Source organism: Vombatus ursinus, unplaced genomic scaffold, assembly GCF_900497805.2.
Source record: "Vombatus ursinus unplaced genomic scaffold, bare-nosed wombat genome assembly UNPS02008996.1, whole genome shotgun sequence".
Lineage (NCBI taxonomy): Eukaryota > Metazoa > Chordata > Mammalia > Diprotodontia > Vombatidae > Vombatus > Vombatus ursinus.
The window spans coordinates 12,741,244-12,750,651 of NW_020948774.1; the positions used below are offsets into that span (position 1 = coordinate 12,741,244).

General features: G+C 37.1%; 1 protein-coding gene across 2 annotated transcripts in view; it reads right to left on the minus strand.

The window, feature by feature from the left end:
• Positions 1-5,529, minus strand: part of ZKSCAN8 (zinc finger with KRAB and SCAN domains 8) — a 54,257-nt gene extending 48,728 nt beyond the window's left edge. For both annotated transcript variants that reach the window (XM_027850267.1, XM_027850266.1), the window contains exon 1: positions 5,361-5,529. The gene's annotated coding sequence lies outside the window, so the exon portion shown is untranslated. The remainder of the gene's footprint in view (positions 1-5,360) is intronic.
• Between the last annotated feature and the right edge of the window lie 3,879 nt (positions 5,530-9,408).

A 9,408-nucleotide genomic window follows, 5' to 3' on the forward strand; every position in this document is an offset into this window, starting at 1 on the left:
GTTCTCCATCTGTAAAATGAAGAAAATGACAAACCACTCTAGCATCTGCCAAGAAAAACCCAAATGGGATCACAGAGTCAGACATGACTGAAAAATGACTGAACAACAACACACATCACCTTTCCAGTTTTCTTGCACCTTATTCCCCACTTTGATCCAATGACACTTGCTGTGCCTTAAATAAGACACTCCATCTTGCAGCTCTGGACATTATCTCTGGCTGTCCCCCATGACAGGAATTCTCTCTCTCCTCACGTTCACATACTGGCTCCCCTTGCTTCCTTCAAGTTCCAACTAAAATTCCATCTTCTACAGGACACCTTTGCAAATTCCTCTTAATTCTGGTTCTTTCTTTCTTATAATTACTTCCTATTTTTCCTGTATATAGCTTATTCATACATGTTTGTTTGATTGTTGTATCCCCTATTCAATTTCGAGCTCCTTGAGGTCATAGACTGCCTTTTGCCTCTTTTTTGGATCCCCAACACTTAGTACAGTGCCTGGCAAATAGCAGGCATTTAATGTTTACTGACTGACAACTTCCATTTCTTCTTTTCTCATTGACTCCACAATCCCTTACAGTCTGGCTTCCAACCTCATCATTCAACTGACACTGTTCTCTGCAAAGTTACAAAGGATTTCTTAACTGGTCTTTTCTCAGTTCTCATCCTTCTCACCCTAGCTACTGCATTCCACATCGTTGGGTTAAAAATCCAATAATGTCCATGAACTTGGATAGGAGGGGGAAAAAATTACATCTTCATTTTCAATAACTTCTGATTAAAATTGAGGATGTATTTCAATTACCCATATTTTTAAAAAGCCATTATTCTGAGAAGGGGTTTATAGGCTTCACTAGGCTGCCAAAGGGGTCTATGACACAAGTACAAAAACTTGCCCTCTGGGTTTCTGGTGACACTACTTTTTCCTGGTCCTCCTCCTCCTCCCTATCAATCTCATTTGCTGATTGATCATCTACATCATTCCCTCTTACTCCTTTCTACAATGGACCACTACAATTAGCACACTACAATAAAATTGTTTTATGTGTTTGAAACAGCAGTCTGAGGTAATAGGTCCTTAAATTTATATATGTGGATAGATATATATGCATATAGGTGTACATACACACCAAAATAGATTATAAACTTAAATAATTATGTAACTATGAAAGTCACATACATCCCAGCTTTTAAAAGCATTACATTTTCTACAATTACAGAAATATTACCTACTTTGAGCTAATTATAAATTGAGAAAATATTTAGAAGTGGAAAAAATATAAATCATCTTTCTTTTCCAGACTACGAATAAACAGAAAGTAAAGACCAAGATGCAATATTTTAAATTTCTCATATTGACTAAATTGAATTAATCTTTGGTTATTGCTTTTAAAAACAGTAAAATTCCCTAAAACTGATAGATTTCACATTTATGAACGGAACATTTTTCTAAAATATATATCCTTTATATTACCAACAAAGTCTAGCTGCAAGAGACAGAAAGAGAAATTCCATTTAAAAAAACTACAGACCATATAAAGTACTTGGAAGTCTACCTGCAAAGACAAACTCAAGAGCTACAAGAACAGAACAATAAAACACTTTTCACACAAAAAAAATGAGATATAAATAACTGGGAAAATATTAATTGCTCATGGGTAGGCTGAGTCTATATGATAAAAATGACAATTCTACCCAAATTAATCTCTTTATTCAGTGCCATGCCAAACTATCAAAAAATTATTTTATAGAGCTAGAAAAAATAATAACAAAATTCATCTGGAAGAACAAAAAGTTCAGAATATCAAGGGAATTAATGAAAAGAAATGCAAAGGAAGGTGGTCTAGCCATACTAGATCTTAAATTGTATTATAAAGCAGCAATCATCAAAACTACTTGGTACTGGCTAAGAAACAGAGCGGTGGATCAGTGGAATAGATTAGGTACACAAGATCAATCAATGACTATGGTAACCTACTGTTTGATAAACCCAAAGACCCCAGCTTCTGGGTAAGAACTCATCATTTAACAAAACCTGCTGGGAAAACTGGCAGAAACTAAGCATAGACTAACATCTTACATGGTATAACAAGATAAAGTCAAAATGGGTACACAATTTAGATGCAAAGGCTGATACTATAAGCAAACTAGGAGAGCAAGGAATAGTTTACCTGTCAGATTTATGGAAAATGGAAGAATTTATGACAAACAAGAGATAGAGAACATTATGAAATGCAAAATGGAAAATTCTGATTACATTAAATTGGAAAGTTCTTGCACAAATAAAGCCAATGCAACCAAGATTAGAAGGGAAGCAGAAAGCTGGGAAACAATTTTACAACTACTGTCTCTGATTAAGGCCTCATTTCTAAAATACAGAGAGAATAGAGTTAAATTTATAAGAATACAAGTCATTCCCCAATTGTTAAATGGTCAAAGGATAAGAACAGGCAATTTTCAGATGAAGAAATTAAAGTTATCTACAGTCATATGAAAAAATGTTCCAAATCACTATTGATTAGAAAAATGCAAATCAAAACAGCTCTGAGGTACCACATCACACCTATCAGATTGGCTAATATGACAAAAAAAGGAAAATGATAAATGTTGGAGGAGATGAGGGAAAATTGGAACATTAATGCATTGTTGGTGGAGTTGTGAACTTATCCAACCATTCTGGAGAGCAATTTGAAACTATGCCCAAAGTGCTATAAAACTGTGCCCTTTGATCCAGCAATACCACTGCTAGGTTTATATCCCAAAGACATCCAAAAAAAGGGAAAAGAATCTATTTGTACAAAAATATTTATAGCAGCTCTTTTTGTAGTGGCTAAAAGTTGGAAATCAAAGGGATGCCCATCAACTGGGAAATGGCTAAACAAGCTGTGGTATATGATTTGTAATGGAATATTATTGTGTTATAAGAAATGACAAGCAGGAAAACCTGGAAAGACTTACACAAACTGATGCACAGAGAAGTGAACAGAAGCAGAACATTGTACACAATAACAACAATATTGTTCGATGAAGAATTGTAAATGACTTAGCTACTCTCAGCAATACAATGATCCAAGACAATCCTAAAGGACTAATGATGAAGCACACTATTAACCTCCAGAGAAACAACTGATATTGATCGAACACAAACTGAAGCATGCTATTTTTCATTTTCTTTCATTTTTTCCCTTTTATTCGAGTCTTTTCATACAAAATGACTAATAATGAAATGTTTTACATAATTGCATATGTACAACCTAAATCTGATTGCTTACTGTCTGGGAGAGGGGAGAGAGGGATAGAATTTGGAACTTAGAACTTTAAATAAAAATGTTAAAAAATTGGAAAATTTTTAATGTATGTGTGGATGTATCTATATATGTGTTTGTATCTATCTATCTATCTATCTATCTATCTATTTGTGTGTGTCTATATTCTTGATTTTTTAAAATAACCATGACACTGGAGAACAGCATAATGATTCAGGGAAGTAAACAATTTAAATATCTGCAGATTCTTGCTGGACATAGTTGTCCTACTACACTAAGAGAAAAACAATGCCCAAACATCCATGATTACCTATTAAATTAGGGGTGGCTCACCTCTTAATAATGTCACATTTCTTGTTAGTTTTGATCCATTTCAGGGGGGGGTGGGGGGGTGGAAACCTGTGATTTCATTTTTATAAGGAACTACCAATGAAGGCAGGGCCTCCAGCTGGTACTTGTTCTATATTTTTGGTTCTTCTTTCTTTACTTTGCATTATTTTACATAGATCTTAACATATTTCTTATGTTTGGTTTAATTACCATTGTTACAGGAAATTTCTAGATGAGGAAACTTGTTCTATCAAGAGCAATGAGATATTAAGTGACTTGCTCAAGGTCACACAGCTAGTATATGTCAAGAGTTAAGATTCATATCTTCTGGCTCTGAGGTCAGCTCTCTATCCACTAGAGTCCCCTGCCTCTCTTCCATTGATACAGCATAATTTATTTCACCATTCCCTAATTGTTGCACATTTGGGTTGTGTTTCTATGTGCATGTGTGTATCTGTATATGTGTGTGTATATATGTACACATACACATGTGTGTGTGTATACATACACATAACAAATAATGCTGCTATAAGAGGTACCAGAAGGAAAAGTGCTTAACTTGGAATCAAGAAAGATGAAGTCAAATGTGACACTAGTTTCCCCATCTCTAAAATGGGAATAACAACACATGTAGTAACTATCTTACTGGGTGATGTGACAATAAAATGAGATAATGTATGTAAAGTGCTCTGCAAAACCAGAGAGTATAATTCTGACAAACAATATTTGCCTATGGCTGTGAGAATAGTACCTGAAAATTGTTTTAATTTGATTTTTTTTTTATTACTGAAGTTGAATACTATTTTGGTTGATTATCTACAATTTGTAATTCATATGCTTTGACTTTGGGAATTGGGTTTTTCCTAAATGTGTCAATTCCTCATTGTAGAGTTGACTACATCTACATAAAAAGAAAATGTATATAAAATATAGCTAAATATATCCCCAGCTCTTAGCACAGTGCCTGGCAAATAGAAGTCACATAACAATGGTTTATTTATTGAAAGAACAAAAAAAAATTAAAAGAACTGATAACCTGTTACCGATATTTTCAGTTTTACTCAAATATAAAAAGGTATAAAGTATGTTCAATTGATTTTGTTGATACTGTCCTTAATGCTATTTTAAAAAATCGCCAGAAAGATATATCAGCATAGCACGCCAACTGTTTGTAAAGTTAAAAATATTGTAAAAAATTTCGGATATGAGGTTTGACCTGTGGGGAAAACAAGTAATGACAAAAATGCAGTTCATTAGCATAACACTGATCTCTACTCAGTACCAGTGAGGATCAATATTCCCCAGAGAGGGGCAGCTGAACCCCTCAGGTACAGAAGAACCCCATTCAGAAAATCTGAGCCAGTTACTAGCACCTTTTCCAAGTCACTTAAATTATAGCTCTCAGCTTCAGTTTACCCACCTGGCTACTTTGTTATTGGGATCGAAATCATGATCACAAACGTTTTAAAAGCTGATGCCCTAAATAAATGTTTCTCAATGTTCAAAGGCGCCAACAGGGAAAAGTGGGGCCGATTCCTGCGCCAAAGATGGGCCTTTTCTGCCCAAAGAGAGGCGGGTGCGTCCTCCGAAGCCCCCGCACTTCAGGATGGGCTTTCCCAGAGGCCCTCTCTCCGAGGAGAGGACACTTCTGCAGCCTCCAAGGCTGGCGATGGAGAGATGGGCTTCTCCGCAACCCGCCCAGGACTGGCCTCTGTCTGGCTACAAAGCCCGTTCCCCTGCCCAGACCCCGCACCCGACTCACCGTGAACTCCAGGCCCAGCCGGAATTGTGTGAAGGCGGTAGAGGGGAGAGCTGGAGAAGGGAAGGTGACTGACCGGGAAACCGTTCCCAAAAGAGAACCTAAAAGCAGAAAGAGGCCGCAAAACACCTATGGCCGCACCCGGGAGTGGATCACAAGCAGCCGACCCCTAGAGAGCACTTCCGGAGACTTTCTCTAGGAACCTTGGGAGGCTTAGGCATCTCTATGATTTCCGTTTTAGCTGACGGGGGAAAGAGGAAGCGAATCCAGTTTTAGACCCCATTTTTTTTTTTCTTGTCTGTTTCACACAGGAACACAGAGACACACTCTCAAGTTCCGCGTCCCCTTCCCGGCGTCTGTCTCTGTCTCTGTCTCTCATTTCCAACACTTCTTAAGTATAATGCCTTCACTTAATTATTTCTATTTACCTGTAAATATAGCTTTGCGTGGACATATTTACTTGTTGTCTCCATTTGATCGTGAGCTCCTTGATGGCACGAGCTGTCTTTTGCCCCTTTTTGTATCTCCGGCACTTAGCACCGTGCCTGACACATAGCAAGCGTTTAATAAATGTTGATAGACTACCTGCTTTTGTCTGTCTCCGAGTCTCTCCCCCCAACAAATGGTGTGAGTGTCATTTAACAATAAAATCACATTTAAACAGCAATTTACTGATAAAAGCCAATAAATACGTAGAAATCACTGATGGTGAAATCCACACCATATTTGTACACTGACAAACGTCTGGGTTCAGATGCTGTCAAATTTACAGACTAGTCTTTATAATTATGTTTTCTAACAGTCATGTGTTGAAGTTAATTTAAAACATCTAATTTTCTTAATGAATTGCATTCTTTTAGTCTAGTGATGGTTCCCATCAATAATATCACATCAGAGTTTGATTGCCATTTTTTTTTTTGCACACACACAGAACTATAACTCTCTTCCCACAATATAACTTAGGCTGAACTATTTATTGTCTTCTGGTCTCCACAGCTAACTGGCCTAATCTTAGATATTTTCTGCTCAGGTATTCAAGAATATATCCAAGTAGTACAAAAGTGAATTTGTAAATATTGGGAGGGTGAGGATGGAATTTTGAAGGTTCTAAATGGGGAGAAAGCCAAAATATGATGTGCACTGATAAATACAGTGGAAACTTGAGGATCATCTCCATTAAGCAATTTTTCCAGGGTGTCCAGTGAGAATCTCCTCCAAAATGCCAAGAAGTATGTGTTGTTTGGGTAAGATTCTCTGCCAGTGTCCTCAGGAAAATGAGGGAAACTGGTGGATTAAGGAACTACTCTGAGTGACAGAAATGATAATGTGGTACTAGAAATAGTAATGTAAGAGTTGAAGGAGTTAAGTAGGTTTAATCTGGAGAAGGGCTGTCCATATGGAAGAGGAAGACTAGTTCTATGTTGTTCCAACAAGTAATCAAGGTAGAATAGGTAAGAAAAAACAGATACAGCTAATATTGTAGCTAATATAGAGAGCTTTATCATTTGTAAGTAATTCATTATCTTACTTTTTATCCTCACAACAATATTGTGAGAAAAGTCAATCAATGGTCAACAAACATTTATTAAGAACTTATTATATGCCAAGCACTGTGCTAACTGCCAGGGTTACAAAGAAAGGCAAAAAACAGCCCCTGCTATGAAGAAGCTCAGTTCTGTGGGAGAAACAACCTAGATACATACATACATTACACACACACACACACACACAGACACACACACACACACACACACACACACCTATCTACAAAAATAGGATAAATTATAAATTATCACAGAGGGAAGGCACTAAAAGATTAAGGAGGGCTGGGAAAAGCTTCTTGTAGAAGCTGGGCTCAGACAGTTTGAATTCAGTGCTTTTCCTACCACTATCAATTTTGATAGCTCCTGAAGTTTTATGATATTAAAAGTGTGTGTTTTATAAAATGGATTACATTGCCAGAATGAATAAAAATAGTGGAAAGAACAATGGACAATTACCAGCTAGCTGTGCCACTTTGGATAGAGCTCTTAAACTCTATGGGCTTCAATTCTTTCATCTGCAGGAGGAAATTATTAGTAAGATTAATAGTTAGCATTTTATACAGCACTTCTGTAAAGTTCTGTAAAGCCCTTTAAAAATATTATCTCATTTGTTCTACACAACAACTCTGGGAAGTAGATACTATTATTATCCACATTAAGAAAATTAAGGAAACTAAGGCAGGCAGTGGTTAACTTCCAGTGCTCTAACTGCCTCCATTTAGAGGGGTTAGAATTAGACTTAGCAGATGCTCCCTTCCACCACTAAGGTTCTATGATTCAACCTCCAGGCATTCCAAAAATATTTATTTGGCTATGTTGTAGGCTGTATATATGTAATGATAATAGATAACCCAATGATATCCACCATGCTTATTCAGTTCTTTTTCTATCTATGATAATGAATACAAACAGCATTTTTTAACTGCATTAAAGTTATTATCTCCATTTTTCAAGTGAGGAAACTGAAGATCAGAGAAGTTAAAGAGCAGAGCTCAGATTTCAGCTGAAGTCTTCTGATTCTAAATCAATTGATACCATAATGCACAGGCAGATTTCATGTCAACATGAAAAATTATAATAGAGTGGGTCCAACAATGGAAACTGCTGTTTCACAGATAAATGAACTCCTTGACACTGAAAATGTACAAGCAGAAACTACGTAACTATCTGGATTGTTATAGAAGGATTTTCTACATGAGGGAAGTAATGACCTCTAAGGGTTTTTCCCCTTGCCCCAACAAATATAATATTCTGATTTACTCTCCCCTCATACTGCTCCCTATCTACTGGCTCACTTCCTACTGCCTACAAACATGCTTATGTCTTCCCATCCTACGAAAAAAAAAAAAAAACAAAAAAAAAACAAAACCCCTCTCTTGATCCTTTCATTCCCATTATCATCCTATATCTCTTCTGCCCTTTGTGGCTAAACTCCTCTAAAAGGCCATCTAACAAAAAGGCACCTCAACCCTCTTCTTAACTCCATATAATCCAACTTCTGACTTTATCTTTCTACTGAAACTGCTCTTTCCAGTGTTTTAAAGGATCTCTTAATTGCCAATTCTAATGAATTTTTCTTAATCTTTCTTCTCCTTGAACTTTCTGTAGCCTTTGACATTGTTGATCACTCTTTCCTCCTTGATAGTCTTATCTCTCTAGGTTTTCTCTCCTAGTTCTCCTCTTACTTACCCGATCACTCCTGTCTTCTTTGCTGGATCATCCTCCAGATTATGCCCTCAGCATATGTTATGTGTTCCTCAGCATTCTGTCTTGAGCCCTCTTCTCTCTCCACACTACATGTGGTTATCCCATTAGCTCCCATGGATTTCATTACCATCTCTATGCTGTTGATTCTCAAATCTATGTACAGTCTCTCTGTTGTCTTCCAATCTCACATCTTCAACTGCCTTTCAGATATATCAAACTAGATGTCCAGTAGACACTTTAAACTCAATATGTTCAAAAGAGAATTCATCTTTCCCCTTAAAACTTCCCCTTTCCTACCTTCCCTATTACTGTAAAAGGCAGCACCATCCTCCCATCCCTCAGGTTCACAACCTAGCTATCATCCTGGATTCCTCATAATCCTCACCCTCCATTTCCAATCTTTTTCTAAGGCTTGTTGATTTTACCTTTTATACTGCCAACACTTATACTTTATCTATTATACTGCCACCACACTACTGCAGGCCTTCACTTCATGCCTGGACTATTGCAATAGTCTGCTGGTGGGTCTGCCTGCCTCAAGTCTCTCCCTATTCCAGTCCATCCTCCAGTCAGCCACTAAAGTGATTTTCCTAAAGCACAGGTTCATTCCTCTCTCTCTCTCTCTGTCTCTCTCTCTCTCTCTCTCTCACACACACACACACACTCTCTCTCTCTCTCTCTCTCTCTCTCTCTCTCTCTCAACTCCAGCAGTTTTCTATTGCCTTCAAGAACAAATACAAAATGCCCTGCTTGGTATTCAAAACTCTTCATAATCTAGCCCCCTCCTACTTTTCCAGTCT